The 10,725-nt window shown below is 37.7% G+C and overlaps 1 long non-coding RNA gene across 1 annotated transcript; it reads right to left on the bottom strand.

The window, feature by feature from the left end:
- Positions 1-1,072: 1,072 nt before the first annotated feature.
- On the bottom strand, positions 1,073-10,112 carry LOC118717806. Its single transcript, XR_004987591.2, has 3 exons — positions 9,910-10,112; positions 6,921-6,926; positions 1,073-1,083 (listed from the first exon to the last, which is right to left on the bottom strand). It is a non-coding gene; the product is annotated as an uncharacterized LOC118717806 (long non-coding RNA).
- Between the last annotated feature and the right edge of the window lie 613 nt (positions 10,113-10,725).

Below are 10,725 nucleotides of genomic sequence, written 5' to 3' on the forward strand. Positions count from 1 at the left end.
CTAATATGATATTTTGGTAAGCATATTTCAACTCGTGATAGTTACAGGAGAGGAAAAAAAACAACCCCCATTAGTCATTCTGATATATTCTGAGAAGCATATAATTTACTCACTAAAAGCAAAATGTTATTTTGGTACATATAAAATATTATATGAAAAACACTGAGGTTAAAGTCAATCATGTATGGTTAGAGGATAAAAAACAAATAAATATAATAAATGAATATAAAAGTACATCTTTTTGCCTTTTATCTCTAAGCTGGGTCTAATAAAAGATAATGATCCAGTTGAAAAAATAAAGTATTGTTTTAATAAGGCTTGATCTTTGACTTATAAGTAGCCAAATTTGACACTCTATGACCCAAAGTAGGCAGTAATTAAACAAAAGTCCTTCCTCTGTTACATGAGAATTTATTTCCCAAGAAGCCAGATAAAGGCAATACTGATTACAGTGGAAATGATTACTTCATTTGGGATGAAGGAACTATATTTAAAAAAAAAAAAAAAAAAAAAAAAAAAAAAAAGATTATTCCTGATGGGAACACTCCATGGGGACACATGACGTAGGTTTCCCTGAATGCGGTGACTGTTATGTTCAGGCATGTCTTTTTAATTGCCCCTGGAAGAAAGCCTTTAGAGATAACACAAGATATTTTGGTTCTTGTGAAACTTGAGACTTCTAGGAAAGGGGGTCTTGGCACTTATCCAATGTGAATCTCATCTTGTACCTGACCTATCGCCTGGAAAAAGACAGCTTCCGGTTGACTCCATGAAATGCTACATGGACTGCTACAAAAATCTCTTACTCTGCTCTATTAGCAAGATATGGTTCCTTTCCTATATCCTTTGTATTAGATTGGTGCCAAATATGGTCTCTGGTGGTTTGGGGAGTCTGAATGCTTATTTGAGCAACTCCTAAAACAAACAAATGAGGACATTGTACACATAAATATACTATTATAGATGTAATATGCTCAAGTCTCCAGTTTTAAATAAAGTGCCATTTAAAAGATCTGATATGACATATCTCTTTCTCTATTTATGTAACTCACCAGCAGTACCATACCAATGAAGAGTGTATGTCTTTAGGGAATAAAAATACAAAAACAAATCAGCTAAAACTGGTTTGCTTTTTGTGATCACCATGCGTCCACAATTCTAAACAGTGTCAATGGTAAAATATTCTTTCCCACTGGGAAAACTACTCTTGCTTCTATACTTTCATTTCATGCCATGAAAATGGCGTTCAACTTCCAAGGGAATTTCTAGAAATCTAATGGAAGTCAGAATCCAAGGCCGAAGGTGGGCTTTATGGATTGCCAACTGATTAGGAACCAAAAGAATGATTACTAGAGGAGTCATTTCTTCTTACAACTGCTCCCCTTTCTCCTTTCATCCCTTTGTGTGAAGGAGTTTCTAATGAGTCTAAAACAACTACCAAAGTATAATGACTTCCTCCACCACAATCACAACCACCGCCAGAACATTACAGGTGAGAGGAGTGAGAGCAGAGACCAGCCAGTGTGGCTTGGCTAGGAGTCCATGAAACAGTTTAAGAAGAAAGGACATGAAACATTTTTGAGTCTCCAAAATGTTTTGGCCTATATTTGGCACTTAATGAAAAATATCATAAGAAAATTGTACAGCCGAAACTGGTTTGGCTCAATGGATAGAACATCGGCTTGAAGACTAAAAGGTCCCGGGTTCGATACCGGTCAAGGGCATGTACCTTGGTTGTGGGCATATCCCCAGTAGGAGGTGTGCAAGAGGCAGCTTGTCGATGACTCTCTCTCATCGATGTTTCTAACTCTCTATCTCTTTCCCTTCCTCTCTGTACAAAATCAATAAAATATATTAAAAGAAAAAAAGAAAATTGTACAAATACTAATTCAAAAGCAATCCAAAGCCAGCCTAGGTAGGCAAGGATAGCCATGTTGTAAAGGTAAAGTTCTGAGACCCTTACCTGAGGCATGTCCTTTGTCTGCCATTAGAGGTCTCCCTCTAATGTAGACAGGAACTCCCCTCAAGTCTAATGTAGACAAATCTAAACATAGATTATTCAGGGGAGTGAGGTCCACTTAAAAACTTTCCAAATAGGAAGGAAAAACATAGATGCTTGCAATTTAAAACAAAAACCTCTCCATGTCTACCCGTATCAATCTGACTAAGTGAACTATGACTCCTATCTTCACTATCTTTAACACCAGGCTGGTGTCTATGAAATTTAGTGGTGCTTGGTCTACATGATCTCAGATCCCTCCTTGTCTTTCAAAGTCTAAGGCCTTTTAACTCATTTGAATTGCTGGCTATAAGCAGAACCTGGAAAAATTAAGAACTCATTGGTAAATTCATCCCTATTTTTGGAAAATGAAAAATCACAAGTTATGCCATGGTTTGATACTTTTTTTTCTTTCTGTCTTTAAAATGTCTTTCCCATTGTAACTGTGTCTTCTCTAAGAGTTAGTTACTCTTCTTGATCATTGATGTTTAAAGAAGTCATTGAAATCTCTTAATTATGCCTCTGTAAGCAATATAAGTAGTTTAGAAATTCCATTTCCCTCCATTTAACTGAATCAAAAGTTACTTCCTTAATAAAGATCTCCAGTGCTACAGCAAGCAGCTTTATGAATCAGAGAAGGGTTGAAAAGAAGAATTCAAGCACTAGGACATCATCAAATTAAAATATATATAGTAATAAAGGGCTTTGTCAATAAGTGTCAGGCTAATAGAATTGCTTTAAATCTTGGATAAATTAAGGTAAGACCACACAATTTCAGATACTACAAATAATTCCCTACTGGGTGAAATCTTTTACAGACACGATCAGAGATCAATGACAAGCAGCTACTTTAAACACAATTCATTCCTTTCTCATTAAATGTTCCTCTAATGCCTTCTCATCGATGGGATAAATTCCTTTTGAGTAGGCACTCATTTTTCTTGTGTTTATTTAAAGTATAACACCTTTTATTTATTATTTTTAAAAACTTGAAGAATTTTATATTACTGAGGGAAAATATCACCTGGTCTATGTGTTTTAAAAAATAAAAGCAACCATTCAATTGAAAAACAAACAAACTTTGAAATAAAATTATATTTTAGCATGTAGTCACCTAAAAGAAAGTGACATTTTAACATGCAAAGAAAATAATATAATTATCACACATTAGTAGCAGGGCTGAAGTGTATATTATTACAGCAAAGACTATATTATATATACATATATCTTCATATATGATAGCACATTCATATTACTGTGAACTTGATGGGAAAGGGAAGGGGGAAGGGAAATTATGCATGAAAATTTATTTTAAAAATCAACGATGAAAACAAATTTTTTTTATTTAAAAAAGAAACTCTGAGATGAAACTGAATAGGTAAACTAGAGAAAAACATAGCACAGAAAACAAACTCTGAGTGAGCCCTGCCTTTACCTAAATGTTTGGTGTCCAGTATATGCCTCCTATATGTTTGGGAGACTCCGTGAAGAATGCCTGCAATATGAACAAGATAGCTAATTTTAGGGTATTTTTCATCCCTGCCCTGATGTGAATGTGCCTAGGATAGTAGAGAGGGTATGGGCTTTATAGTCAGACAAAAATGAAAACATGAGCAATCCCTAAACTTCTCAGGAATTTTGTTCTCTTTTGTTTGTTTGTTTTAGAACTAATTACATCCAGAAGGTGTCAAGGCAGGATTAACTATAATAATATTTTCAATATATCTATAAAGAGGCCAAAGCAGAGACCTAGGCAGCCACACTGGGTAAGTGGTATTAGCAACAGACATGATTTCTCTCCCATTCTGTAGACTAGAAGTCCAAAATCAAGGTGCCAGCTGGCTGCACCCCCTATGGAGGTGTTCCTTGTCTTACAGCTGAATTTCAAAATATGGATTCGATTTTAACAAGAAAAATTGAAGGAGAGATCATTAATAGGCTGGGCAAAGTAGAAAGAGAATGTTGTCATTACTGAGGAAAATAGGGTCGGAAAGAAATTAGTAGAGGGGCAGGAAGGAAAATGCCAATGGTTTGCTAGGTACTCCTACCTCAAGTATTTGCCATGCTTTCAGCATTGCCTATAATTTCAGAGGGTTAAAATGAACAAAGTGATGTTGGATTAGCTGGTGGAGGTGCCTGCGGCATAGTCAGAGATAGAATACTTGGTTTCAGGAAGACCAAGTCAAAGCTAAATACTGTGTCTGGGAAAGAAATCCTCTGAACTAATTTCTATCCTCTCTCAGATGTTGTGTATTTGTTTTTAAAATATATCTTTATTGATTTCAGAGAGGGAGAGAGGAATAGAAACATCAATAATCAGCTACCTCCTGCACACCCACACTGGGAATAAGTCCTGAGCAACAATTGAACTGTGACCTTCTCATTCTCAGATTTCAGATCCTAGAAGCTACCCAGGGTGCAGGGTGGCTCTCAGGCTTCTGGAATTGTCCTGCAACACAGTGATGTGCACTGGCTTCCAAATGGCTTAGTCTTTCTTTCTCTTAGGACTACCTATTCTCTTGAAAAAGATTCCTCCAAGCCATTCTCCAGTTCCATTACTTCCCCCTCTATTTTCCTTTCTTTCTCATTTCTTGCCCAAGACCTTTCCCCTAATTCTCCTCAATACTCTTGTACTGAGTTGATATCTCTGCAGTTGGTTGTAGACGTAAGAAAACAGTGCTATCAAAAGTGCTTAATAAGCCAAGATTGGTTTGGCTCAATGGATAGAGTGTCGGCTTGGGGACTGAAGGGTCCCGGGTTTGATTCCGGTCAAGGGCATGTGCCTTGGTTGCGGGCATATCCCCAGTAGGGGGTGTGCAAGAGGCCGCTGATCGATGACTCTCTCTCATCGATGTTTCTAACTCTCTCTCCCTTCCTCTCTGTACAAAAATCAATAAAATATATTTTTAAAAAGTGCTTAATAAAAGACCTGTAGTTGCTTCCAAATATTTACATAGGAAAAACTGCCTATTTGACTTGGTGAGGGGAAAAAAAATTATATTTACTTACCTGGGAAAATTACTTCTTCAGTGCAATCCATTCTCATGGCCTAATAAAGAATTAACAGCACACCTAGTGTGGAAATACCTCTTAAAAGCCTTCACCTGTGCCTGTAAACTCTAAATAGCTGTTTTCAAGTGTCTACTTCCTGCTGAGCTGCTTTTGTTCTTTCTGGAAGCTTCCTCATCTAATATGTCGGCAGCGTGCTTCTAATTTTCCTGAGCATACAGTCATTTCTTAGGATAGCTTCATATACCTTTTATAGGGCTTTTAAAAACCATTTGTGATGGAAAACAGAGTATTTAACAGCTTAATGCCTTTCTAAGGATTTCCAGTAATGGGGTGATCTCTTAGACATTTCCTTTTCCATTAGGGATAAGATTTTTTTTGTTTGTTTTAAGCCCAGCTTTTTCCATGGTTGTCATTCAAGCTCAACCATGGAAATCAATGATTTCATGAAGATTCATGTAGCCCCTGTTTAAATAAGAGGTTATTTAGGGCAAGGCACACTTGGGCTCTGTCATTTTGAACATCCTTTGGGCATTAGGAGGACATCAGTGTAACAATGAGTTTACTTTTTTTAGTTTCTAAAATAGTTGTATATGTGGAAACCTATAATTTTACTGCCCTACACAAAACTTTATTTTTTTTCTTTTATTTTAGATGAGTTTTGGGAGACCACAAAAGCTCCTTCATCTCCACTTTCAGAGCCTCTTTTTCATAACAATTTTCATGCATTAATAACATCAGAATCATCTTTCATCCCTTATTTTTATTCAATGATAAAAGATGGAATTTAGAGTAGCTTTTTATATTGTGTTTTCTTTTGTTTCAAAGGTGCAGTAGCTATTAAGCAAAACAAAAAAGAACTGCCTCTGCCATCATGTATTAATGTTCTTTGTGAAACGAGATAGGAAAAGTTAAGTTTCTCGTGGAAAGAATTAAAACAACAAATGCCTGCTTGCATGACTTGTGAGAGACTGACATAAAGGAAATCATTTTTCTTTTTTTATATCATAGGCTACCTTTTATTCTTAAAAATGAAATCCCAAAGTGGTTAGCAAATAGACACTTTCTTTCTTTCCATCCATAAGCCTTGGGTTAGCCTTATTCAAATCAATGCCCTTCTGAAGTAATTTAAATAGAAACGGCCACCTCACTGATCTTTCATGATCTGTGTCACTTCACAGAGGCAGTCACTTGTTCCCGATGGATGAATAAACTTTGCCGAATCTACAGTCTAAGCTGGAAAAGGCCAAAAGCAATAAATCTAGATGGCACAACTGTTTTGTAAGAGGCCAACTAAGGCTTCTGAATTTTTTATTTCTCCTAAATGAAATAAACAGGAGAGAAAATACTGCAAGATAATGACAAAGGCAATGAAGCAGGCAGGTAATGGCCCAGGCCAAGTCTGGGGTAAATCTTTATTCATTGCCATTGTCACAGGAAATGAGCCTGGTGCCTGAACTCCCTGAGCCATGTGGACCCGGCCATCTGAACAAGCCCCTTCAGGTACAAGGTCAGCGCTTAACCTGATTACACCTTTAGGCTAATTTCTTTCCGATGCGGTTATAGAAGAGGCTTTGGGGGAAACCCGGCCATTTGTTGGCCACTGATCACAGAAGATGCGCTTTGGCAGAGTTAGAAGGCGACGGGACACGGGTGTTCCAAGATTGCTTTTGCCACATGCTAAGTCTGTGACCTTGGGAAAGACAATTTAAAAAATCACACGCTGGAGTTATTTCTATGCTCTGCTAGAGATCCCAACTGTTGAATTCCACCCAAGTCGTTTGACTATCCAGGGTCCCCAATTTGTTCATGTTCAGAGTGCTCCTGAGAATCAAACAGGAAAGACTATATGAACCAGTGACTGGTAAAATATACAGGAACATACATGGCTTGGTGGGTACATTATTTTGACTGTTAACTAACAAAGATTTCACATGGGGGGGGGGAAAATTCTCTCCACCTCAATCATGCAACCAGCATAGCCCTAACTGTGTATTTAGAGACCCAATAGGGAACTCTTCACAAAGCAAATCATTTCTCCACAGCATGGCAAATGCCTCCCGACTGCTCAAGCTATTAAAATGGACATGTGTGGTATATGCCCTTGCTGTGTGACTCTGTGGCATCTCCGACCAGAGTGGGCAGAGTGTACCTCCCACCCCAGTGATACGGGGCGTGGCTATATTTTCTGATTTGGCCAGCAGAATGCTAGTGGACACGGTGGGAGCAGATGTTTAAATGTGTGTGCCATAGCTTGGCTTGCCTCCTGGACTCTGCCTTCCCACCTTCAACCATGTGATGAATGTGTCCTGGGTGTTCGGGTCTAGTAAGAATGAAAAGCCATGCAGCAGAATGCGACCTCGAGTGCAGCCTGAAACTGAGTCTCTCCATCTGACCCACAAACCACTAGGAGGAAGCCTCGGAGATATGCAGGTCATTACCCAGCAAAACTGACTCATGTACCATAATCCAGTGTCCTTTAGAGAACGAGTATACATCTTCCTTTCAGTCTCATTTATTCAATAGATTAAGAGAGCCCTGAGAAAGGAAAATGGTTGTGGAAAATAAAAGCCTCTCTCAAGAGTCTTACCTATTCTGGATATAAGGGAAGGAATTCCTTAAGTAGGTTTAAAACTGAAGCCACTGTGGTTTAGAGGAAACTAAGACAGTTATTAGAAAGCTCAGCCCTATTCATTTCCTTAACTTAAAAAATAGCACATGGTACCAACTTATATTCCCTCCTGTTGCCTAAAAGAATTTAGATAGAGGACCAGCTGCAGGATATCTATCATCATAGATATCTACAGTTTAACATGAACTAGATATGGTGGGTGGACAGGGAGAAACGTAGCAAGACTCATTCAATCATAATCCTATTGTTTCAAGGATGGCCCAACAAACAAGTTTACTAAACAGAAACTCTTTTATTTTTAAAAAATATATATATATTTTATTGATATTTTACAGAGAGGAAGAGATAGGGATAGAGAGTTAGAAACATCGTTGAGAGAGAAACATCAATTAGCTGCCTCTTGCACAACCCCTACTGATGATGTGCCCGCAACCAAGGTACATGCCCTTGACCGGAATCGAACCTGGGACCTTTCAGTCCGCAGGCCGATGCTCTGAGTCAAACCGGTTTCGGCAACAGTCACTCTTTTAGTCACTCTTCTAGCTCCTTGTAAATTGCCTTACTTTCCTTTGCTTTTGGAGTCTTAGACCCCCACACACACTTCCCTTTCCTTAGTACTGAATGACATTTGTACCTTATTTTGCTTCTCTATCCTTGGAATTTTCATGCTTAAGTGAATTCCCTGCGCACACCTGTTAAAACTTGCTTTTCTCCTGTTAAACTGCCTTTTGTTATTTGATTTAGTCCAGAAGAACTTCCTAAGGGTAGGAGGAAAGATTGTTTTTCCTCCCCAATACCTATTCTCAATTCCCCAAAAAGCAAAACAAAGCAAATCAATTCTCCCAAGTTATTATATTTAATATAAAAATAATCTATATCAAACTGCTTCCGTTCCTTTGGGGGCTCATTTTAGGTGGTAATCATCTCAAACTAATGTTAGAGAAATGAGAAAATATTGGAATTAGTAGACACATTTACATGGTCTTCTGACAATAGCCATTATTATTTTGTCACTTTTTTATAACTGTGGTTTAATAATTTACTGTCTTTGGATTGCCCGTGATAATGACAATCTGAATGTGATTCCCACATGCACCAGGTCATTTTTCCAGTCTTCTAGAATTCTTTTTTTAAACATGAAAAAGAAACAGATACATTTGTGCTAACGTTGTATCATCTTCGGCTATTTAAAACTTTGGTTGTTCACAAAATATTAGAATTAGGTAGATCTTTTGAAATGTACCTTATGGATATTTGATATTTATCCATCAGAAGATTATTTATTAATAGAGTCTGTGATCATCATCCAAATAACCTCTAAAAAAGCAAGGGGTGAGAAGATCACATCACTGCTGAACTAAACTTGTTCATAAGTAAGTTTGTTTTTTTTTAATTTAAAAACATCTCCAAGAATATTTAAAAGAATCAATGAAACATATAATAGTGGAACTTTGAAGCTGCAAGAAGCCTTACGTTAATCTCAGAAAAGAATGTGAGAGCACTAAGTAAACTGTAAAGTGCCACACAAATCTATAAAATGTGTGTTCTCCCCGTCTATGTAAAGCCCCTTATTTTACAAGTAACAGAACAGAGACTGAGAGATTTGAAAGAGTCTTCAAAAGCCTGCTCAGAGCTTTTCCAAAAATCATTAGGACTATCAACACTCACCCCAGGCAAATTCCCATTAACTCTAATCCACAATTACTGGTCAGGCCTCAGCAGTTTCGGAGCCATTCTCACTTAACTCCACAGCTGCCTCCATCAGTAAACCAGCCACGAGAATATAAGAACAGGCATGCAATAGGCGTTTTCCAAACCCCCCACGACTGCACATTTTCTCAAAAAGGAAATAAAAAGAATGCTTTAAGAAGGCTATTTTTCTTAATCTGATGGACACATTCTCTTAGGCCCTCATATATTATTTCTTTTATATCTGATAGCATTTAGCTGTTTTAAGCATATCCTAGGGTCACTCTCACTTTGCAAAGAGAAGCTGGTCAAGGACAAAAAGGAAGCAGCAAGTTTTGCCTTAAGAGCTGAAAAAAGATGATACTTGAGAAGTGAATAAAACTGTTACTATATTCCCTGGAGCAATCGTTTTCAAATGCTTCTTATTCATACATTTCATTTTTTTGTTTTTGTTTTTCAAAGAAAGGCTTTCCACAAAGCCAACGAAAATAAAGGAACAGGAGCTTCTCTGATTGAAATAGGAGTAAGAGTCCAAACAAAACTCTTACCAGTTGGGGCCCCTGACCAGGCTCCAGTGAACACAGTTTGCAGTTCATCCTGAGGCAGCGATTTTCTGCCCGTGAGCTGCAAGAATTTATAAAACACGCAGTACCTGACTATTTCGTCAGGGGCACTGACCTCTTTTCCCTTAGATTGGCAAATAAAAAAAAGTGACAACAGCCAACACAGCAATAGCTGTCTGGTGTGAATGAATCAAAATTATACCTATTTCCTTTGTCAGGTGGACAAGAAAACAATGTGTGTGTGTGTGTGTGTGTGTGTGTGTGTGTGTGTGTGCATGCGCTGCAGAATTTTAGTAATTACCGTGTTTCCCCGAAAATAAGACATCCTCCGAAAATAAGACCTACTTTTACAGATTTATTTCTGAGTGAAATATAAGGCATCCCCCGAAAATAAGGCCCCCCTAGGCTAAACATGAGAGATTTGGTCCACTGATTCTGAAAGAAATGGAGTCACAAGAAATTCACCAGGAAATTCAGGAAGTGGATTGTTATGATGATGTTCCAGAAAATGATGACATGATTGTCATTGAATAAATGAGTAAGTTCTTGATACTGTAGGATTCACAGTTTGTCGGTTTGTGTTGACAACTACCGTACTACCGTACCGTAGACAGGTAATAAATTTCCTTTATTTTCATTTAACAATAAATGTGTACCGTATTCTTCTTCATGGAAAAATAAGACTTCCCCTGAAAATAAGACCTAGCGCATTTTTGGGAGCAAAAATTAATGTAAGACACTGTCTTATTTTTGGGGAAACGGTAGTTAAATTGTGCCATGAACTGAAAATCACTGTCCTAAAGGAGGAAGCCCAAACTCCATAAAGAGGTACT

The sequence above is a fragment of the Pipistrellus kuhlii genome, unplaced genomic scaffold (genome assembly GCF_014108245.1).
Source record: "Pipistrellus kuhlii isolate mPipKuh1 unplaced genomic scaffold, mPipKuh1.p scaffold_m20_p_13, whole genome shotgun sequence".
Taxonomy (NCBI): Eukaryota; Metazoa; Chordata; class Mammalia; order Chiroptera; family Vespertilionidae; genus Pipistrellus; species Pipistrellus kuhlii.